Source organism: Rhodnius prolixus, unplaced genomic scaffold (assembly GCF_049639745.1).
Source record: "Rhodnius prolixus isolate KJV_2025 unplaced genomic scaffold, Rpr scaffold_4, whole genome shotgun sequence".
In the NCBI taxonomy this organism is placed as follows: domain Eukaryota; kingdom Metazoa; phylum Arthropoda; class Insecta; order Hemiptera; family Reduviidae; genus Rhodnius; species Rhodnius prolixus.
Genome location: NW_027411614.1, coordinates 30,374,510 through 30,399,534, shown reverse-complemented (window position 1 = coordinate 30,399,534; position 25,025 = coordinate 30,374,510). Strand labels below are relative to the sequence as shown.

General features: G+C 32.5%; 1 protein-coding gene and 1 long non-coding RNA gene across 5 annotated transcripts in view; both read left to right on the top strand.

The window, feature by feature from the left end:
• Nucleotides 1–25,025, top strand: part of LOC141455315 (uncharacterized) — a 142,993-nt gene that overhangs the window by 73,943 nt on the left and 44,025 nt on the right. The gene's annotated exons all lie outside the window — the stretch shown is intronic.
• Nucleotides 8,309–22,087, top strand: LOC141455323 (uncharacterized). The gene is made up of 4 exons (XR_012459196.1): nucleotides 8,309–9,334; nucleotides 12,053–12,214; nucleotides 15,833–15,927; nucleotides 21,002–22,087. It is a non-coding gene; the product is annotated as an uncharacterized lncRNA (long non-coding RNA).

Below are 25,025 nucleotides of genomic sequence, written 5' to 3'. Positions count from 1 at the left end.
AAATAAGTTGTAAGAAATGGAAATGCAATTAATTCTGTACTTATTAATCTAACATTAAATATAGGATTAGCTTAGTGTTGGTGCACAATCTAGTCAGAGGTTCCGAATTCGAGTCTAGCAGTGTCTCCCATAGCTTTTCTCTTCCTAGGAACTTCTAGACTCACTGTACGGTGATGGTTTTTTTCGAGAGAACAATCCCCAAGGCCGGCTATGCACTGAGATTGCACGGATCTCAGGACCAAAAAGTCTAAACCCAACTTTATCCAAAGCTTTTCTAGACCCGTGAAGCTGCTCAAAAAAAAAATCTTCATCAGCAACTTAAGTAACAAAAGCCAAGATCCTGTCGTGAAACAGCTACGATTTATGGATGGCCAATTCGACAATAACTGGAGGCAAAACCAGCTAAGTCTTCGATTGTCAGCTTTAGGTGACCAAAGTTCTTGAACCTAACATCCCTATAACCCAAAAATCCATCAATGAGGTGATTTTTTTCTCAGCACACATCTTCAAAAAAAAAAAAAGAAGGGGGAAATGGTCTGGGCCTCAACATATAGAAAAATATTCTTGAAAACTATAACGCCCAAGAACGGATCTAACTTTGAGTCTGAGATATATGCGCAGAAAAGGCAGAATCATCTTATGATAAGCCCTTTCGAATCCATAATTATCATTTAAATCGGCCAAAAAATCAGCCGAGTTCATCTCGATGAATGATGTGTAACTCTTCATTTGTGGATGGTAGTTAGAGTACTCATCGAGGCACCAGTATCATGCTAGGGATTAAAAAAGGTGAGGCGCCTCCCTGCTCATTTTTTGAAATACTCATATGACACTCAATATGCCCCTGATAGAAGATTCTTCCTCTGAAGTATTCCAGCACCAATTTCGAAGTGAAGACAAAAGTATTTAATAGTTTCTTTAGTGCAGCCCGACTTTCAGAACAGATTTAAGACCCTTTTTAAAATTAGTTCGCACTCCCTCACCCAAAATACAAAAAGTAAAGCATTCATCTTAGTCATGAAAATAGTCAACTATGTACTGTAAGACTGATGATCATTTGCCTCGAAATTAACCGCTTCTCCGGGCCTTCCATCTATTCGGGAACCATCCGTGTAACCGGCCTTTAAATTACTTAGGTAATTATCTGTTAGATGCATTGTTAAATCAGTTCTTCCTAGAAGGCAACCTTTTGCTGTAAGAAGATACTTTAACAAAAATAATCAGTAAAATAAACATCCTTATAACCTTTAACAGAAGAAAAACCTGTGATGGGGAGGTAATGAAATATGATAGAAGAATGAATGTATCTCTTTTACCTTGTCAAAGAATATGGTGTTTGTTGCAAAAGTTGCACTTGCAATCTCAAGTAGCACTCCAGGAAAATCTTTCCTCAATGCGCCGCTGCAAACCTAATGCTTAGTTTTATTGTTAGTTTACTTGAATAAATATCCTTTACATCTTTTTAAAGTCGAATACTAAATTACTAAATTTTGTCTCATAATTATCTTCCCCCACAGATCAAACAGTAATTACTGAAATCGTATATAGATTAAAAAGTGTTATATAAAATCAGAACAGGTTAAGTTACCGTCTTTACACCAAAGGTTTATCTATTGATAAAGTTTGCTAATTAATTTTTAATAGGGCTCTATAGAGTGTAAACTTAGATGGTTAATCATGCATTATAATAAAGTCTTCTCAGACAATATAATCCATTAAAGGAAACTTATGTTTCTAAGTAATTAATTAGGTTCTACAGAGAGTAAGTACACCTAGTTTTCTTATCACTAAAAGTTGACTCAACCCATAGCTTTTCCTCAGATTTCCAACTTAATCTTACACTTTTTCTAACACATATATTGGAAAAACCATTGCGAACAGGTATATTCTTCATGTACAGCTATAATACTGGGGAAATCAAATGCTACTCTCTTTATTTTGGGGCCTTCTTAAAACTTCGAATTGTTAATTAATAATTTTTTCGAGACAATCGCAAAAAAATGCGATTACAAATGTTTGTAATAAGTTTGCCTTGATCGCTAACTCTCATTGGAACTCACGGTGGTTCTGGTAATTAAAATGTAAGTTTGAGCTACCAGTGATTTTTCATTTTTGATATATTTTTTTGTACACACTCTCTTTTTTCCACCCATAAATTGTAATATTGCAAATTGGTTATGAAATAAAAATAAAGTTATACATTGGTACAACCAACCAAGTGAGCGAAGATACGTTTCTCTCATGAAATAATACCAATTCGACGTTATTTCTTCATGAATAAACTCAAGATTCTTTTTAATGTTTACCATTTGATTTCTCAATTAACTTCTCAACTCCTATTTCCGCTTACTGAAATTTTCTGAGACATTACCACACGTAATTTAGGTGTATATGTTCCTTAAAAATTCTTCATTACATCTGGGAATGCTAACAAGTTTTACTTTGTACATGTGGGTGGGTTTCTTGATGTCTTCCTGCACATTTAATTACTGTTTCAAGTGATTGGGATATTTAAGGCTAAATGGCAACAAAATTCAGTATTGATTTTACTTTACAATGTCTGAATATTGAGTTTATCTATCTCTTTTTGGTAGGTAGTTACTATGAACAATGCTTCCATAATGATAACACTCGAACTGTCACTGTTTTGTCGCGACACTTGCTATTGACACAGTTTATATTTCAACTGCAACCCAATGAAGTTTAAGTGTGGATCTCTATAATACTTGATTCCGTTATTAGTAATTATTCTTTTACATTCTTGATTTTTGAATGATTTCAGTTTTAATAAAATTATTTGTATTCAGTCATTTAATTCGCCATATTTTTACTAAGCCTATAGTTAATTCTTTACCTGATTATTTGTCTTTCGAAAAAATTAAAAACAACCATAATAGTTATGGAGACATATTGAAGCTGGCTTACTATTGAGTTTGATGGTTGTGATCTTCAGAATGATATGTACTCTGAAGACAAAGATTATCCCTTATCACTAACCTCCCTCCTCACAATTTAAACTTTAATTATCCTCCGAGTCTTAACTTAAATAAATTTAAATAGAACTCTAGAAGAAAGGAAATTTTAACTTTTTTAGATACCAGTTACCAAAGAACAAAATTAGGTCTTATCTGAGTGACTTTTCTGTGATTATAGCTGTATTCAACTTTAGTTTATATTATGAAAGCATCGATTGATTTATTTTTTAAAAAAAGTTTAATTCCACAAATTATTCTTGTTGGTTTTCTATTGAACTAATTAGTCCTCTTAAGAAACAAAGTCTTGTTTCCGACATCCAGTCGGATGCCCTATACCAAAACCTCTGAACTGGAGAGTGATCATCAATTATATTCTTAAGTTAGAATGAAAGAAAGTTAACTCATGTCAGTTATGTTATTATTGTGACAACTATTAGTCTAAGTGACATTAGACTAATGAATTTGAAAATTCAATTTTAGAACTGTGTTGACTCTGTTTGTGATCTAGAGAAATTTCTCGTTTTATTATCTTGGGAACCATTATACCAGTGATGGACTAGAGCTGCTGCATCATGGAAACCAGAATTCCAGTGGTGAACTTATTAAGTCTATTACCAGAATCATTATCTCTTAGTTTCTAACCTGGCCAAGAAATCATTTTTATTGTAAACTTCTCTAACTTTTCCTTGAAGCTAAAATCTCTGAAAACCATAAATCGTAGAGAGCCAGGCTGCATCCTTATCTGATAATTAAGAACTTTTCTGACATTATGTCAGAACTTTTAACTATTCTTTTCAATTACTAGTAAATCTCTGGTTGGTTCCGACTGCTTGTAAAAATAGTTTTATATTACGTTTCATAAAGTTAGTGAGAAAACAAACGTTATTAACTAAAACATATTTTAAATACAATTAAATTGTTCCTAAGATATTTGTATCACTAATTTAATATAAATTTATAAAGCCCTCAAATCAAATATCATATCAGGGCAATTCGGTTTTGCTCCTGGACGATCCTCCATGTAATTTTGATAACCGATTTTAAAAAAGTTTCAGACCGAGCCAATTGTGATATATTGATTGACAATTTGCAACAATTAAGTGTCTGTGGGTGACGTTTAAGGATGATCTCAATTGGTGAGAGTGAAATCCGTTATTTTTTCTCTAATGAAGAACCTTCAGATGTGCATTATGGACCACTTTATTCTTGATATTCCTTAATGGTGTCAAAATATCCTAAATAGAGTATATTTCTCGCTTTATGCAGATGATTTATCACCCTCATTTACATCCTCAGAATAATTATAACTTTCTGTGTTCCTACAAACAACGTTGTTACTTGGAATCACAGTGATAAACTGTACTTGAACATATCCACGTGTCAGAACTATTTCACCAATTTGTTTCTTTCAGGTAGTATCTTAACAAGGAATTTTTCAGTTAAAGTACTTAGCATACATTTCATCTCTGATTTGGATTTTACCTATTACACGGATTTAATTGAAAGAAAGAAAATCTTTTCATATTATGTTTGGAGCAACTATCACCAGATTACACTACTAATCAGATCTATGACTGGCTAACCTGTCATGCAAGATTTAGACTATTTAACTTAAACTAGGCAATTTACTCTGGTAGTTAATATATTTATTAACTACTATATTATGAAATATTTTCTGATTTAGGATAGTGCAAGTATCAACTGAAATGTTTTTCAGCTCATTTTATTGAGGGATGATTTGCTATCATTCGCGATCATCCTGATTATTTAATTTATAAAGTTTTTAAAAATTGTGTACAATGAGAAAAAAGTGAGGTAGTAAATAGCTTTACGTATCTACTGGAGGTTTACATCCCCTGGTTCTGGTTTATTAAAGCCAGATTCTGGTTTAATGAAAATAATAAAAAACAATTGCCAAAGCCATTTTAGAAAGTAAATTTTGGATATAATATGTATGAATTTGGACTATTTATATGTAAGTCGACTGAAGACTTAATTATAAGTTCGTTTTGAACGGTAATCAGGCCTAGAACGTAAATAAAATTGAAAGAGACTACCTTAATTTTATATACAACATTTGTATTCGCTCATTCTTAAATTTTGACAACCTTTTTTGTATGTAAATGATAGGCCTGAATGTATGGAATTTCCGAAATTAGGAAATTCTTCCTGGAACTTTCTTAGAATGCTAAGTGTTGAAGATATATTCAGCTATATTTCAATTTATGTTCATCGGCAAAGAAGGGTAATCTGAGTACCAATGGAGAGAGATACCATCACGAGATACACCAGTCCTTAGTGCGCAGAAATGGCACTCCGCTAAAGTAATGTGATATCAGTTAGATCTCCGAAAATGAGGGGGTAGGGCCGCAATTTTTTTATATTTCCACCCTAAAGTCGATGTCCTTTTGTTTGTCTGGAAAATAACCATTTTAAAGTCCAGAAGAAAAGCAGATGATAACAGGAAAATTTATATTTCAAGACTTCTAAAAAGGAAAATTGGATTTAATTTATTTATTATTACTTTTTCCTTACTCTCTTAAAAGTATATAGAATTCGCAATAAAACATTTTTCCCTTGGCACAAAAGTTTCTGTCAAAATCTTGTTTATAACGAAGTCTAAGTTGAACAAAAAATTCTAATTTAGTTTAATAGGGAGCAAGAAACTTCTTTTTCTTCACGAAGGCTCTATATTGGAACTTCATGAAACATTAAGCCAAGTTAAAAATCAACGTATTGCAAACTAACTAAACTGTTATTGAGTTAAGTATTACCAAAGGTTTTTCTTATAAAGCTGCCAATAATAATTGAAGTTAATTATAGATTAACTGAAGATAAAAAAGACTTTATTAAATGAACACTTGAATTATTTAAGAAAAACACAATCTCAGTTTTTGAAAGAAGGCCTTTTATAAGTAAGTCCGTCCCTTGTGGTGATGGCAAGTTTTCGCCTGAAAATTCTTCTTATTATTTTTTTCCATTTGAGCATTTTAAATCATCTCTTTAAAAACCATAAACGAAGTAATAAGAGTTAATGTTAAATTTTAAAAAAACCCGGTAATGACCCTTCCTTTTTGATCCTAGACTAGTTAACTCTCCTACATTAAATAATTTCTAACGGTAAATTAGTATATCTGGTGTGTTTGAGAGCACACTGCGGATTGGGTGGAAATGAAAAGGCTGATATCGGCGCGAAACTGGCCACCCGTCTCCAAGAAACACTAACAGAGCCACTAACTGCCTCAGATCTAAAAAAACTTCCAAAAACAAATCTGCCACAGAAAATGTGGACTGACATTTACTCTATCTCGAAAACCGTAAAAGGAACATTCTACTCCTCTACACAGTCCTCAAACCATGGTTTACAGTATTTTCGGAAAACAGAGGATTTTACTATAACATGAGCTGACTGTGATTCAACCACAACTACTCACCTTACAATTTGGCACTTATTGGCATACAAATAGATTCCATATGCTTCTGTGACAGGGAATCAACAGCCGAAGCCAATCACATTATCTTTTGGCCTGCAGCAAGAACAAGAATGGTAGGGATCAGCTGTGGAAGGCAATATTACGGCCAACTTAAACACTACACTGATTTACCCAAACATTTACCCAGACTTATGTAACTACATTAGGACTAATAAAAGTAAAATGAAATTCTCAAGCAACCACACAAAACTATACATACTAACAGACAAACTATCCACATCATAAAAACAAACCTCTGCATGATGGCTAATTTGGAATCACCATAAGACCAAGTAAAAAAAAAAAGAGTTATAATGCTGTACAAATTTAAACTTCATTTTTTCTTGAAGCTTTTTATTGATGGATTGTATAAATTTAAATTTTGTGTTTATATTACAAAATAGCCACTCTCGAGGGACTAAGTGGCAATTCAGTCGTTTGTCTTCATCTATCTAGCTTTCGAGGCGTTGTAATTTAGGCTCGTTTGTTACATAATATGCCTTTCTGTCATTCAACGATTTTTTAACTTCTGAATGAATAAGCTTTTTAGCCAATGCTAGATTGGTAATTTCATCTAGAAATTTGATTATAGTAAAGGGAAAGGAGTAGAAAGAGAATATAAAAGATTTAAGAAAGTACACTTAATAAGTTGTATTAAATATTTACTGTGGCGCCTTGCTAATGTAGATACAGAAACAAATTAACATTAAAAGTTGAAAATGAAGTATAAGAGATGATGTCTTCTGCATTTATCTTTTGTAGAAAAGAGAGGAACCTTAGTTTGTTGAAGGCAATTTTGTAGAAATAAATATTAACTAAGTAAACTCGACTGGTGGAGTTGACTAAGTAACATAATAGTTATAGACTCGGAATGATATTTTAAATATACTGAAATAAACAGTTGTATATTTTCTGTTATTACTCTTATAGACTGTTGGAATTAGAATGTCAACATTAAACTCCTAGTTATAAAGCAGGCAACAGTTTACCGCCTGTGTAAGTGGCCAATTTCTTAATCATTATCTTGTTTATCTACTATCCTGTTTTAATCAATGTTGCTAATTCGATAAATCACTTGTTCCTACATTTAATTAGACATGTCTAAAAGTGCTTTATGTACGGTTAAAAAAAAAGTGCAAATTTTTATAATTTAAGGATTGTTTTCATCTAATTCCTCTAAGTTATTGTATGTAATCTGTATGATTAGCTTTTCCGTCAATCGATTCAAATTTTTATTACTCAATTTTTGCCGAAAATAACCTTTATTTATTTTACCAAATTAGTTTTCCTGCATAATTTTCTTTGAGCTCTTTTGTAGAAAACGCTGTAATAAAACATAATTGTTTTACTCTTTTAATAGCACAGACAATTAAATTAGATTCGACTACGGCTGCCTCAAGGCCTAGGCCTCTGCGACCCCGAAGAACGGGCAATTAAGCTTAATAAAATAAATAAATAATAAAAGTTAAGAAGTTTCAAACTATACTAGGGTAGGTGATAGGGCTTTTGGAATAAATTAAATTTGTAGAAGCTGAAAACGTTTTTAATAACAAATTAAAATTAAAATTATGAAGATAATGTAGGCAACGAATCGCTCACTCATGGTGGGTGTTACAAAAATTGATTACAATTATCTTTTATTTCACCAAAAGCCTTTTAAAAAATTATTCTTACACTTTTATCAGTTATAAAATGAAAAATTTAACAGTCTTTATAAATACTTTCAACAGTACTTTTTATTTAACAGTACAGCTCCAGGGAATCGTTTGTGCAAAATAGTGCTCAAAGTGCCTTAAAATTAACAAAAGTAACTCTAAATTAGGGAATGGTACACATGGGCTAATAGGGCAGACAGCATAGCCATGTCTGTTAGTATTGCCATTAAAATTAGTACGTTTTAACAATCGCTTATAAGAATTTGATAAAAAATAAATAGTAGCAGTTCCTAAAAATTATCTAAAGTCATGTGTTTTGGTAAGCAAGTCTGCACTAGTATCTATGCAACGTTTTCCCCAATCTGGTTTAATGATTTTATGAACAAGTTAAGCAATTTCTTAGTTCTACCTATGACTCCCTCGCAATTGCCTTAGATGCCTTTGTTCCGTTATAAAATAAGGCTTAAAGTATTATATTGCAACATTCAATTGCTGATTTAACACAATCACACACCTACATTTTAAATCAAGGTGAGGAAGTTGTAACATTCAGCAATAACCATGTTTTTAAATTGCGTAATCCAATCAGTCTTAGGCCCTTTAGAATGCCCAAGAGAACTTTGATTTCTTATATATAACTACACCAATTGGATTTTATAGACTGTATCTGAACAAGAGATATCGTTTTCCACCCACACAGTTTGGTATATTATCAAATATTTCTGACGGGCAGTAAAAGAAACTAAAAGTGCAGATCGCTAAAATTAAAATAAATTATAGTGTAGCTAGTGAACATTTATTAAAATTATTATAATCTACATATTTATTATAAACTAATATTTAATTGAAGTTAAAGAAAGCATTCACACCAAATTTTTTTTGTTGCAAGTGTAATAAACTTGTGGACTTGCATTATTTATCATTGTATTACAACTGGAATACAAGAACTTACAGCTGATGGAAGCCATAAACCACCCATGGGGAATATATGAATAAAATAAGGTCAAGTTAAAAAGGATTTCACCTTACACAGGTTTCACGCCTAGATTCCAATTTATGCACTTCGCTAGCTGCTCTCTTATTAAAATAAGAAGACATTTTGATGTCAAGTAATAAATTGGTACGAAAAAATTTTTGAAGTTAAATTTAGAAGAGGTCTGGCATCAGAGAGTGAATCGCGCTAATAATCAAATTGACAATAAAAAAAAAAATTAAAGTAATGTTAATTATGGTGAGTAATAGGTTGCATTATTGTATTATTTTTATGGAGCTAGTTAAAATCCAAGCTCTCTTAATAATCCAGACTAAAATTAATATGACTTCCATGTTCTCTAAGTATCATTTATAACTTTTATTGAAAACTTTCCTTCAGCCTGGAATTCTCAGCCAAGTAATTCTAGATTATCCTAATGCGTAAGTGTACAGGTACTTCTACTTAAGTTTTAGAACAAATAAAGTTAATTTAGAGTATTTTAAGTACTTAAGAAGAAAACTTAACTTTAGGGCTTCTGCAGAACCTTTTTAAACAATATGAAAACTTTGTGTATGTTGTTTTTTTTCCCTAAATAATCGTTTTCCCTAAATAAGGTTTTCGAATTAAACCGGGGGTTGTTGGTTGTCAAAACCTCCCGCACTTGCACAACCTTCCGTTCTGCAGAAGGCTAAACTGTGCATCGAGTGTATCATGCTGATGTTTTTCGTTAATTTTTATTGTGTGAGTTGTGTATATTTTAAGAGGTACAAAAAGTGATGTGATTTAATCTTTGCCCATGAGAAAGTAAGCAAGTGTTTGCACACCAACTACGAATTGGAACTTGGATTTCTTGTTTAGTTGAGCTTTGTTCTTTGACACAATCAACTCCTTTGACGTCTGAACTGACCATGTGTATGCACTGTTTGCTTCCTGTGAGTGGATTAACCCACGTATTAACCCACACACTCAGCTGCTTCTATTGTCAAGTTTAAATGCCTGAGTAAGTCAACACTAGGGGGTTCCTTTACTAAGTTAGCTTAACGCAGACCAAATGCCCAGGAATAATGTCAACTATACTTCACCTACAGTTTTCTAATGGTTGCCTGCGTTTTATATCCAACTCATAATAGTACGGGTAAAAACAGTTTGGCCATTCTTCCTTCAAGACTGCTGTGTCAACAATTTTTCTCTGGTGTCAGTATATTTTTTGCACTTTCATTTTTTCTTGTTTTAATAACATTTTTTTTTATATATATTCACTACATTTAAAACTGTAATAAGCAACTCTAAATAAGAATAGTGTTCGTATTGTTAAACAGTTTCTGAAGATTTTTTAAAAGCTGCATTAATACACCAAAGGTTTGGCAAAGACTTCTAGTTGTTACGAATAAGATTTTCTCATTCGTTCGTTTATAAATTTAGTTGTATTCTCTCTTGTCTATTGTGACATGTTTTTTTGGTGTAGTGACTATTAAGCTAGGAATTATGAGGATAAGATCCTGTTCGAATCCAGCTTCTAGTTACTATTTATTTGTTAGATAAATTGTTAATTGTTACACGATACTAATTTGGTAGTTGCACGTTAAGCTACAATATTATACACGATATATCTGGAAACCATTATTCTTCTTCTGTTTGAATCTACAGTTTAATTACATCTGCAAAATCTTGAAGCTATCTAGTCATTGCTAATCTAAAATTATTGCCCTGGAAGTGATAAACCAAAATATTCTTTGATTTCAACACTGGAATGCCTTACGGATTAATTCTGTTGATTATTCTCTCAACAATATAACAAATTGGAAAATGTTTACAGAAATTGTTATACCAAAAATCTGATTCAGTTATCAGTTGCGGATTTTGAAACGGCTCACTCGTCAAATCACTTTCTTTTTGTTAAACTGTTAAACAGAGGGTACAAATTATTTAGCTTATCTCTGAGAGCCAATATGAGTTTACTTTAAGAGAGTTTCGATGGTTGCTTAAAATTAGAGAAGAGTAGTTGTACCTCAATTTCTCTCAATCATTTGTGTTCCATGTGTAACTCTCGTGCCAGGGAAGATGATGTGGTTACATATTTTGGCAGACTGTGAGAGATTCGTAGTTCTTATCTTGGTTATTCTATCTTCCTTAACCAATCTGCTGAATACTCCGAACAAACAAATTGTTAACTATGCTCGACATGCCTGGAGATGTCGTCACTGGTTTAACGAAGATTTTTGTTTTTGTTTTTCGCTGATTGATTTATGTGACATCAACCTCTAACAAACGGGTATCCAGCTAGTACTGTTTTATACATATCGTATATTTGTTGTAATATTATTTTTGGCTCTTTAAATAAAGTACCATTATTATTATTATTTTAATGATTCAATAATTACTCTATCTCTCTACTGCAATTGCATACTTTTATTGCTCGAGGGAAGCAGACTTTCAAGTTTAGTGTATAAAAACTTTTAATTTCACAAGGATTGCTTCTTGCATGTGAAGTCACGTAGATGGTTTTATACCTATATGATTGTTGTTGAAGTTGTAGCGAAGAGCTTCCAATAGTTCCATCTAAGAAAATCCCTCATCTGATGATGTAACTCCGTTGCTCGACCAATTTGAATCAACAATGCTGACATGCTTTTAAGCTATCAAACGATAAAGGCAAATTATACCCTACAATAGCTCTAGAGTGATCTATTAAAACAAAAAGTTGCAAAACAAAAATACTGGAATTACTGTGTTGAATAATAATATCTTGGACTAACCTTCGGTTGCTAATCCATACTGATTGACCCTTTCTTATGGTCTTCTTATAATTCCTTCGAAAGAGCGTTGGCTTTTGCAACATTCACCATTGAAGGCCTTATAGTCTTCTTTGCACAGAAAACAGGAAAATGTTTTAACGAATAAGATGCATTTATTAGTGATTGAGTTAGCATTCAGAGATTTAGTCAGTATTTATTAAAGTTTTCGAGGAAATTTCAGAAACCTAAAGAGTCAAAAGAAATAGTCATCGATGCCAAAACAAATTCTGGGTGATGTGTGCTGCACGCCTGTTATCCTATAGATACTCCATGATCATGCACTTAGAACTACACTATCAGTCTGGAAGAAGCTGAAGAAAAAAGCATAAATCAACATCATGAGGTCATTATTCTCAACATTATTCCGCCCTTATAGTGTTTACGGAGTAAATAAGTCATTCAAAGCATGTATTATGATATTCTTTCTCATCTGATATATTACCCTAGCGACGCCCCTTCTGTCTTTAACGCTCACTACGTAATAAACCCCGCGGAAGGGCCTTGAAGACAGAGAGTTACTTTTAAAATTTCTTTGATGAGTACTTTTGAAATAAAACCATCAACTTTTTTAAAAATGACACGATAGATCTCACAAAACTTTGAGCCATCCTTACACACAATAGAAAGAATTACTTAGTTGATTGCTTTTGTTACTTAATTAGTGCAGGGGAAAGAAGTTTAAGAATTTAAGTACAAATTTATTCATCAATCTTTCGAGAGGAAAAGCTTAATGATGATGTTTCTCGAGTACTACCCAAACTAACATTTTCTCGATGATTAAAAAAAATTAATTAAAAGAGATTCCCTATCAAGGAAATTCTTCTCAGTAGAAGATAGATTAGCTCATGGGTTCTATGTCACACCTGAACCAAAAAGGTGCGAATTGAGCCGACATCATGCTAGATTTGATAGGAGTTACCGCAGCATTTAGTACATTCCCTAGATTATCCCCACAAGTCCTTTTAGCGTTATCACCTCTAAACAAGTCCTGTTTGATTTGATATTGAACGACTTGATTTGATTTAATATTGATTGTTTGATTTGATATTGATGAATGGTCTTATATCACATATTACCATGTCATTAGCTTTGATTTACAGAAACTAATATATCACAGTTGTATAGCATCCACGATAGTCATGCGGTTAAAGGCGAGGCCCGCAAAGCTAAGAAGTATTGTGGTACTGGGTTCGATTTCCGGTCTTGACCTTGGATTTTAATTAATGGTTAATACAAGAAATTTAAAGTAAAGTATGTTTGCTAGTCGCCTCCGACCATGTCACCTAAGGTAATTTGACGCAAAGCCCTCTGGAAAAAAGTAGGTATTTCTTTAATTTTTTTTATATAGGACTTTATATCATTTGTGGCCATAAAAAACTATCTCTGCATCCCACAAAAACTAAGTTATGACTGCAACTTCAGAAACAGGTATGGCGTTATCTATTCCCTATCTGAGATATACAAAAACATATGTGATCCTTACTACGCTAGTCATGGACATGAAGAGCGATGTTAGGGAATGATTGCCCTAATTATTCATTACCTCACCACACCTCACCAAAATCTTCATAAAGGTTCAATTAAAAAAAAAGAACATAATGAAAGATTAACAAGGTATCAGTATCCAAGTAAAATTGCGTTAAAGGTGATTTTGAGACAAAACATTTTCTTATAGTACTTAAAACATTCTATTTTAACTGGAAACCCCCCCCAAAAAATTAATGGCGAAAATTTTAATCGATTACATGATGCTTTAATAATTTAACAGATTTGGATACTTTCTCAGAAAACAATCATTATTGTGACAACCAAGTTTTCTTTGTTTTTATTTGTTTTCTGTTAGGGATTGTATATCCTGAACAGAAGAAGGCTGTGATATTCTTCATGTTTACAGTAGGTTTGAGATTGTGTTATTCTACCTCGGTAATCGTTAAAAATATCTATTTTTATCTGCCCTTGTTTACTTGTACTATTTACGTTGAAGAATCTACTTCTCAACAGTTATTGTCTTTTTTAAACGCAAATATCGTTAAAGTTATCTCTCACAAAAAAAAAAGAATTATTGTTCTTTAAGTTTTAATAATATTTAGTAGCTTCAAATAGCGCGAAATCGCGTCATATTTTTTTTACAGGTTTTGGTGATTATATTTTTTTGCTTTTACGTTTTGACAACACTTTAACAAGTTTAAAGAGAATATCTGTAAACACACACTTGACTTTCACCAAAAAAAAGAGAGTTCACATTAGCCCTGGATCATTCAAAGTCGCCTGTAGGTCTTCGGCTTCGGATTACAGGCGTCAAATATTAGAAATCTTTGGCGAGCGTCATGATTCTCCCAGGCGATGGAATTGAGTTTCATCCCTCTGGCCATAATTCTTTCACAGCAACTCCCCAGCTAGTCCCAGCAACTCCCCAGCTAGAATGGGAATTCTTTAGTACATTGATGGTTCCTCAGAAGGCAATGAAACTAGGGTATTAACTCCTTTAGCTTGGCTTCTGTGTTCATTGAGCGGGCATTCACTGGTATTTCCAGGAAAATCTTGGATTTCTTCATCCTCGCCCTCAAGACTCTAACTCTGAATTACAGAAAGTTATGTACTGTTTAATATTAACATATTTCTTACTGTCATTATACAATGTACGTTATATTGAACTTTAGAGGAGAATCCTATCCTCATTCTTTCCTCAGAATTGAGCGAATGTTTTTTCTCTCGAAAACGACTCAGATAAACGTTTTATATCTATAAATATAGAATTAATATAAGCAGATGAGAGTGAATCGTAAGTGCTTCGAGAAAATCCCACTGAAATGAACAAAGTCCTTGCAGTAAAGAGGTACTTTCACCAAGTAATGAAAGTATGAGGAACTCATAAAGTTTATGAAGAAATACATAATGTATGAGGAATAACTCTGACCTAATGGAAACATAGAATTTGCGACTTTTCATTTTCAAGGCAGTTAACACTCTCAAACATTTAAAGAACCTCTAATAACCACTTGGTCATCGTGGTTCTCGGTTAAAACGGAATGTAGAAAATTTGACAGGTTTTCACTGGATGTAAGAGAAAGTACAAAATAGGAATGTAATTCCCTGAGAAGAAAAAAGTAATTTTGTTCTGCTATCTCAGCTCCCTAAAGCAGCATCCTCAATGGTATCCTCTGAGAAATATTTGTCGCAGAAAGACTAATTGATTGGGGAAGTAACTGTAACCTAGCCCTCCCTCTTCACTGCGTTGTTTCATTTAATTTAGTTATAATTAATGCTTGATTTTATCATTAATCTTGTCATTCAGCCCCTTGAGGAATTTTACCCATTATACCATTTATAAGACAAAACTACTTCTATAGAAATATTATTAATGACAACACTGTTCTCTCTGGCCCTTGTAAATTGTGTCAGTGTTCGTAGTGATGCAGGAAACTGTTCAGGAAGTGGAGTCGCTGTTATACAAAAAGGTAACTTACCCGTGCTATCACCTTTTACTCTACAACTCAATTTTACCTCCTTCCTTAGCCACATTCTGTTTGTTATAACAGTAAAATACGCCCTTCAGAGTGAATTAAATCGATACTTCCGTTACTTCCTCTATTCCTGTCAGGAAGTTCTATAATGGCAATATAAAAGCATTTATTCTAGTAAATAAATTCCCAAGTTTCTAGGGAAGGATATATTATTTAGTAAAATAATTACATAAATATTGTGCTCTCTTTTTTATTTTATTTTTTTTGAGAAAAATTGTTAGAAAAATGATTTTAAAAAGAAATGCCTCCATCATCATTCACTTTAATTAAGATTTGACTGCCATCAGCATAAGATACTTCTTCAAATTGTTTTTTGCTGTACAGTTTGTAAAAATCTATAATGTAATTGGATCAGTAATTCTAATTCACAGTATTAAACGATGACATTAACCTAATGCTTCGTACTCAGGATGTACTTCATTTCTTTTTCCTTACAGATTATGGAAATAGGAGATTTTTTAATAACAGAGCTATGAGAGAAGAAGGGAGTCTCTGGTGTGATTTATGAAGTGTTAATCTTCAAACATAAAACGTAAGTTCATAAAATCTTTTGTGTGTGTGAATACTCACAACTTTTTCCTTCTACAATTTGAAGCTCCCAGCTTTTACATTTTCCTAATCTCCAAATTTTAGTAACACATTTAATTCTTAAGATAATACAGTTTTTAAAAATCATACATCATTATGAAATTATCATCAGGCGGAAGCCAACCTTTACTCGTCTCGAAAAACTGTCAGATTATTTCCCCAAAGAATTGTTTAAATAAAATTAGATTTATGAGTGAAATATTGTATAAATATAGTTTAAAGGAAGTATTGAAAAAACTGTTTAATAAAATGGTATTCCAGTATCTTCGAAATTCTTCAAAACTCGGAACCCAAGTTGAAAATTTAACTTTCTTTAATAGCAGATAAGTTCTGTACATCACCCTCATATGTCTCTTTGAAGCCTTCTCTCATAGAAGATTCTATAGATAGTTTAAATCTCTCGTGGAAGGCTCTCTGCTACATGTATGTAGATGCTTGGATTCTATTGTAGTAGCTTTCTAGGTGGCGCCAGTATCAAGGCCTTGTGTGTCGAACAACTGCTTCCAATAAAAAGGCGTCCAAAGAAGTGGCCTGCCACGGGCTTTGTGCCAACGGATTAGATGCTTAGTGTTCGAAATTTCTTTTAAAAACAAAAGTGACGCACACTCTCGGGTTTCTACTTTGAATCTATAAGTTCAAAGAAAACATGGAATATAATTCTCCAGCAAGGAACAAAATAAAAAAAAGAAATTTTTCTATAAACAACCTTTCTCTTACTGTATTGGTGTTGATAATTTGTTTAAAAAATATAAGAAAGCGGTAAGAACCTCTTTCTTTGTTTATAACTGGCGGGTTGTTTGTTCCGCTGGGGGAGTACAGATGGCGTGTTCCAAAAAGGTAAACTTAGACAGACTTACGTTCGCCTTTAGTTTTTCTTGGGAAAGCAGCCAATTCTGAAGAGAGACGCTAATGGCCGCTGTCTAGCGTTACATCACTCTTCTTGCAGAGACAGCTAGTAAGCTTTGTTTTTCCATTCGCCAACTCCTGTACAAGATTTAGAGTTTTCTGGGTACTCTGCAACTGTTAAAATTATATATTTTTGACCAACTCATCTCAAATCTTGAATAATAAATGATAACAATTTGATTATGACTAGTAGTTTTTCTTCTTAGTAAATACTGTGATTTGACAACAAATATAGATTTGATGCTCACTAAAGCCTGTAATTTAGATTGGAATGCCGGACCTCTGGACAGTGTTCTCTTGTTGAAGACAACACTATCCTGTGATGGATAGTATTGTCTGTAAGAAGCTCCTAGGAAGAGAAAATCTAAAGGTCAGCAACTCGAATTTTTTAATTTTGTTTTACTAGGCTTTTCCAAAACAGAATTTGGCGTCTTAGAAAATTAACAGCAAAACAAATAAATAAATTCAAGTACTAAATATAACAGCAAAACAAGAAAAGGTATAAATACTCTTGATGAAATGCTGGCAAGACAATAATTAAGTCCGCCAAGAGCTCAAGACCACAGTAAAGTTAAGCGTAAAAGTATTAATTCCACTTAGGATAGAGGTTAGCTAAATGGTGCCTAATACACTGAACACCCTTGCGAAAATCCCGCTTCGAGGTCTGTTTGGCTGCTCTTAAATTTTCTTTTCCTTGGAGGCTCTACAGCTCACTGTTTGGTAGTGGACATTATTGCTTCCAACGAAGAATAATTTATCTCCGAAGACCAGCAGAATTCTGAGTAGGCTTCTGGCGTTAATAGCCTCAGAAGTTGAGGAGTCTTAAATTAAAACAAACATATGGTTTGATTATTCACACTCTCAATAAAGTTCTCAAGGCTCTGACGTAATTTAAAGAAAATTCAGGACAAAAACAAAAATATATTATGCATAATATAATATATAAAAACATCTTTATAATTACTAACGTTACGCAGGTTGGAAGAACTATTATTGAAATGTTACCGATGAAATTCTTTATTAAATTAATAATTACTTTTGCACTCGTGTTTCTAGTAAATTAAATCTATGACACTATCAATCATCTCCTAAATGAAATACGCGTAGCAGGTTAACTTTCGTGCATTTTAAGAGCGATTAGCGAGCTACTTTATCGGAGTCTACCTATTTCGAAATACAGTATTTGGCAATTGAAGCTTTCATAATCTGTTTGAAGTAGAAGTTGTTTGCTTAGTTGATTACCTTCTACATTATGGAATAGATTATTTCTTGGTTTAGAATTTTCCTGTCAATTACGATATTTACCTATTCGATAAACACTTCGTGTAACCATGTTTCAAAAAAAAATTGTTCAAGTTTTTCTAAGAAATCAGAGAAAACTAAGGAAAAACTATTAGGAAAATTGTAATCAACAGATAATGACAACTTTTACGTGAAGATTTTGTAAAAATATATATATTGTGGAAAGTATATTTCCTGCAAAAACTATGCTTCAAAGAAAACTAAAGAATATCTAGCGTAGCTTATTTTTAAATCGTGTGATAAAATAATAGTATAAAGATTATTGATATAAAACAAATATATATATAGGTTTTACTGGGTGTAAAGATAATTAGCTTTGATAGGAGGTTTTGTATGGGTGAAATACTCGTGTAGAGAGAGTGGACTATTTGCTGGCCAAAGAAGAATGTCAGTGCGGTGTATAAATAAACGTGAGAAGGCAGGTGAATAGACCAGCCAGAGTATTCATGTTACAATGTGGGCCAAGATGGAACTTCTCTGATGTAGAAAGCTGTGACAGAGTTAATACTGGAATAAGAGAGAAGGGAAATAGCATCAGCGAAGTTTGCTAAGCACGATGAGGAAGTATCCCTCCACCATGCAGAGCACTGCATATCCTAACATTTTTTCCTTCACAGCATCAGCATCTGGGTTATCCCAACAAATTCTTACACTAATACTTCTTACAGGAAATCTTCTTTCCTTCCATACATGAAGAGTGATACATTTCTCCAGTTTAACCAGACGCTAAAACCTTTCCCTCAGTTTTGTACCATTATTATGGAAATCCTTCTATCAATATTTATATTTCTTTACATTCTTCCATTCCATGTTATTGAAATGGTATTTAATCCCACAGGTATAGTTTGTTTTTTATGTTTTTACAGGACTTCTATTTTTAGCGAATGGTGAGATTTGTATTGTATGAATTTGTTTTCTGGATGTGATGAGAATTGTTTGCTTTACAAATGTGTGAGATTTAGAGTATTTTGGACCAGTGCTCTAAAGTTTTCAGCTAAATTTCTTTAAAATGGAACATATCAACGAAATATTCACTAAATAGGATGAAGTCCCATATCATGAATTCTGGCCAGCAATTATGTAAGCGGGACAGCATCGGTTAGGTCTTTCAGCATGGGAGAAGAACAGTAACGCAAACATTGGTTAAAAAAAAAGTGCGCATAAAAACATTAAAAGAAAGTTATCTGAATTTTAAAATAAATAGAAGTAGTCGTCTAAAATAAATAGAATTGGACAAAGTATTATTTAAATAAAGTTTGGACAAATAGAGGATACTAGATAAATGAATTCTCGGTTTATAATAAAAAAAGAATCAGGGGGAAATCAATGCAATTTGTTTAAGCCGTTAGAGATGTAACATTTAGTATTAATGAATCTTAAAAGTAGAAATGTAACCAAAAGGAGTACGTGTGGCTTTCTATTTGGGATTGTCATATGATGGAAGAATGGTACATTATAAGTGTGCGGTTATTTACACATCTCTTGACAAATACAGTGTTACTGATACATCAAAAATCAATTCACAATTTATTTTCTGAATGTTGGGATGTTATTCGACCGTGACTAAGAAAATTCGTCTTCCGAATGAGAATTTAATAATAATCATCGCTTTAATTTCATTTTTCAGGACTTTTGTGCCCTGTTCGAAATAGAGTTAGCCCCCTTATACTATGTATATTACAATCATTTCAATTCAGTACTAACATGCCTAATATAATTGAAAAACAATAAAATAAAAAAGTTAAATTTAAAAGAGTAAAAACCAAAACTTTTAGATAATAATATCAGCAAATAATCATATGTAAATGCTTATAATTATGTGAATAAATATAAATAATCTGCTTTAAGCAAATTCCAAATAATTTTTAAATTGAAATATAAATGAATATTGACAGAATTCTGATATACTTACTTTAAATTTATATACAAATATAGCAAAAACTTGTAAAATACAAAACTATTCTACCTATAGGAAATAAGAGTCGAATAATGAATGTTAGAGCACCATCAAATAATACTCTGCCAATAAACTATTGTTGAATACCGTAATATGCAGATCAAGTAATGAAAATGTGATATATTATCCTCTTAGTTAACATGTAGGCTGGGCCGGATTTTCCTATAGACTAACTAGGCTTCAGCCTAGGGCCTCAAGATCAAGAGGGGCCTACATTCAAATTGTTAGCAAAATTAAAATTACACTATTCTAAAAACAGTGAACACTAAAACACTGTTTTAGTGATGTATTCTATTATCTCTCATGTAATTTACAAACTTAAAAATGGGAGGTGAAAGGGCCTCATAAATGGAATAGCCCAGGGCCTCTTTTCATTTAAATCCGGCCCTGCATGTAGGTTAGTACATATTATATAGTAGGGTACATTTAAAAAAAATAAATAAAACAATCTCCGGGGATTAATGACTTTAGATGTTCGAAGACGCTCCTGAGATGAATTCAGATGAAAGCAGTTTCACAGGCAATAAAGCTTAACATAATAAATAATAAATATCTACATAATTTATTACTTGAATTTTAAACATTTTAATATTATACAGCAATAAATTAGGCAATAAAAAAAATATATGAAATAAATAAAATGTTAACGAATTTTCTGGGGAATTTGCCTCATCCCAATTTTTATTGAATTCCAACGCCGTAAAAATAATGCTTTTATCTAACAGAATCAGATGAACTATGTTGCTTGACGGCATGAAACAACGGTCATTTCTAATTAATTTTTTAGCGTTACTATATTCATTATCTCGGCTAAAACGGCTTCAAGGCAGTAAACATTATGTTTTTTTTACAGCGTTTTTATGCTTTGTAAAAAAGAAGAACGGAGTATTGAAGATACATAACTTCATATCAAGCAACAAATCGATGAGTCATAATATTTTGTTTCTCTTGTTTTACCGGTGTAGCGTTTAGAGCTCTATTTCCGTTCGTAAAACAGAAAATAAAGTATAAAAAAGATTTGTTAGTTTCCTTTCGTAAAATCCCTCCCAGAATATAAGAGGAAATACTAAAAGAAAATTCTCCCATAGAATTGTGTAAATACCATTTCTTTTAACTTGTTCAAACAAACTGAATTTAGTATTTTATTGCTCGCTGTATTAAATTATTTCTTGCCTAATTTATAGTAATTTAATATCTTGGAGTGACTATACGATATAGATGCAAAATTAGAGTTGAAGTTTTTGGGAAAAAGTTGGAAGAATAAGTGCATTATCGGCCTATGGACACAGTTCCCTCCTTATAAACCACACTGTCAATTACCAGACAAGAAAGTGTGAAGCTAAGTTAATCAAATTGATTTGTTAGTGAAACTAAAGATTCTGCGAGGTTGGTGCGGCCAGGATATATTGTGGAAAATCAAAGAGTTATTTAGAGATTCCAGGGTGAGGAGGTAACAGTTCTGTATGAAGAAATCTAGAATTTAGTACCACTAATCTTGACTTTCTTAAATCTATTTAGGCCTTAATAAAGAGCAGATTAGGTAAACATTCTTTTAATTTGTTTCTGAAGAGCGTGAACTTAAAATTACCGAGGGACTACTTCCTTCTGTATTACACATTCAGTTAACTAAGAAAGATAAAAGTAGTTTGCACATCTCTCCTAATATTTCAAATAAAGCAAACACAAGAATTTAGGGACTTTTACCATTTTAAATTCAGCTGAATAGTTGAAATCACATTAAAGCAACAAATAGCAATCAAGATGCGGTATCAATTGTTTCTTTAGTGAAATGAGCAGCAGAATGGTTTATTGCATTTCACTTTCTGTCTTAGGTCGAACATTGTCTAACTGCTGATTTCATGAGCAAGATAAAACAACCTTTATTCTATGTAATTCAGTTTGTAAAATCACTTCCTTTTGACGTTATAGTAAAGAATATACTTACTTATTTATCATTATTTTTCATTTGTACATTTAAATAATGTTTATATTACATATTATGTTAATTATTTTTATGTATATGTATCTTATGTTATCTTTATTTATTTTTTTAATACCTTTGAATTATCTAATTTTAATTGTTACAAATCCGCACACACGACTTAAACGAACTGAAGTTAACAGGCGTTATCGACTACTTAAAAGACTACTAGACCAACGTTCAAAACTTTCACTCAATAACAAACGACTGATTTACAATTCCATACTAAAACCCGCCTGGACGTACGGTATTGAACTGTGGGGTTCAACGAAACGCTCCAATCTTCAACGAATTCAATCTCTCCAGTCTAAAATTCTCCGCACTATCGTTAACGTTCCATTTTATGTTTCAAATCTAACTATCCACACAGACCTGGAAATTCCGTTTATAACGAGAATAAGTGCATTATCGGCCTATGGACACAGTTCCCTCCTTATAAACCACACTGTCAATTACCAGACAAGAAAGTGTGAAGCTAAGTTAATCAAATGGATTTGTTAGTGAAACTAAAGATTCTGCGAGGTTGGTGCGGCCAGGATATATTGTGGAAAATCAAAGAGTTATTTAGAGATTCCAGGGTGAGGAGGTAACAGTTCTGTATGAAGAAATCTAGAATTTAGTACCACTAATCTTGACTTTCTTAAATCTATTTAGGCCTTAATAAAGAGCAGATTAGGTAAACATTCTTGTAATTTGTTTGTACGAACAAAACTTTCACGAACTCGTTATAAAAGTTTTCATCAGAACTTGCACTCTCAATTCTAATCCTCCTGTCCTCCCAGACGATTAAAACGCCAGTGGCCGCGCGATTTTCTCTCTTCTGAGGAAAGTAGCTAATCCTAGAGATGACTTAGGGAGTGTTATCGCTGGGTAACTTCTCCCCTCAATTAGTTAGTTCGATGTCAGTTATTGACATTGTTACTTATAGCGTGTCTAGCGCTGGTCTAACTTTACAAATAAATTTAAAAAAAAAATTGTTACAAAGAGGCGTATTTATCTTTATTTTATTAATTTGTTAATTTCCATTCCCTTATATTTACTTTGTGTTTTATTATAAAGGTATAGTCATCCCTTTGCTACAAAAATACACAAAGTCTTTATAAGCAATACATTATATTTCAGGGTGGAGTACAATTTATGAATCATCGAAAACAGAATGTTTAAAATCTCTTAACGAACCGTTATGTAACATTAGTTTAAATCATTCTCTGAAATCGATTTATTTTTGGGAAGTGAAAATGAGCAAAAACTTTCACCTTTGCATCCATTATTTAGATTATTGCTTATTTTAGGAATAATCGAATGGTAATGTCTAGTTGTGTAAATTATTAAGGAGAGCAGGTCAAGGCCCACAGTCACTTGACCCACTCACACCCACGCGATTTTCTCAAGATTCTAATTTAATAGTTACCGTTCAAACTCGGAACTACAAAATATGTTTAATTGTTACTGGTCTTGCTGTAGACCAGGAATGTCCAAAATTGCAAATAAAGTAGATGATTACATTTTTGAAAGTTGGGATCGTTGGTAGTCGTTAATCGTAAATCCTCGTAACAAATTGAAAGAAGTATCCAAGCCGCAAGTATTATGCATTATGTACTTTACAATTAAGCATTATGGTCTATCCAAAGCACTGTCAAATTTAATTGATGAAGGAACAAAAGTCACTTTACACAGAATTGCAGTTAGGCCAATCTTGACGTATGAATGTGACTGGTAGGTATAAATAAAGTCGACAAACAGAGATTCGCAATGTATGAGGGAAAAATATTGCGTAGAATTTAAGAACTTTAAGGTTAATTTAAGAAAATTTAAGGTGAGATATCATAAAAATGCATGTTCAAGAATTATAAGGATAAATCTTAAAGAACGACATCCAAATTTACAGACTTTGATGGGCAGGTCATTTACAAAAGTTAGGCGCAAACTGTATAGATTATGACCTTAATGTTTTGGAACACAAACCAGTGGACAGAAGAGGATCGACAGACTATAGACGAAGGCTGGACCAGTTTGACAAGGAGGCGTCTAGGTTGGGTGCCACAGCTTGAAAGCAATAGATAAAGATGAGTGGAGGCGGACTCTATTGGAAGCTGTAGCTCAAGCAGGGCTGTAGCGCTTAGGATAGCTAAATGGAAATGTTATTAACAGTTCGTACATTACACTGAAATGCCGTTTTGAAGAGAAGTCTACCATCCTAGAACAGTCCCGAAAACAATTTTCTTAGAAAAATTGTTCTATTAATTCTAAGAGAATGTAATTTAGATGAAGACGGAGGTACCATTTTTGGGAAAACATTGGAAAAGTGAAAAAGATATTTTATAAAATTGTATTTCCGTTAAGCAATGTTCTTTGGAATAACCTCGAAATTTCAGCTAAACATTTAATCCCCATAATAAGGGGTGTTTCACTTATTAACAAAAACTTTCAGCTAAAAAGGCTTGAGCGTAATGTTTAATTGTTTTTAAAAAAAAGAAGCAATTAAGAACAATTGTGCTCGAAAGAGCCTGCTACTTCCAAATCCTGAGTTCTAGGGTTAGAATTCCCTTCTCTTCTGAATCCAATTGATCTAGGTGTTAATAAAAATAATTAGCAAGTGAATTTTCGCTTACTTTTTATTCTTAAACTTAATACTTTCTTACATCCTTAAGTGAAAGTGTATTGCATTGCTATTCAGTAAATTTTATTCAAAAGGTTTTTATTAATTATTTATACAGTTATTTATACCTATAAACAACTCAGGGAAGAGACATTCTCTAACCATTTAAAAATAAAAATATTTTATAAATGCGGTTGAAAATTTAAAGGGTATGTTGCGTTAGAACTTTTATATAAACTCGTATATGGTCGACCGCAAAGTTGGCATTAAACGCAATGAAAGTTATTTTATGGTTTA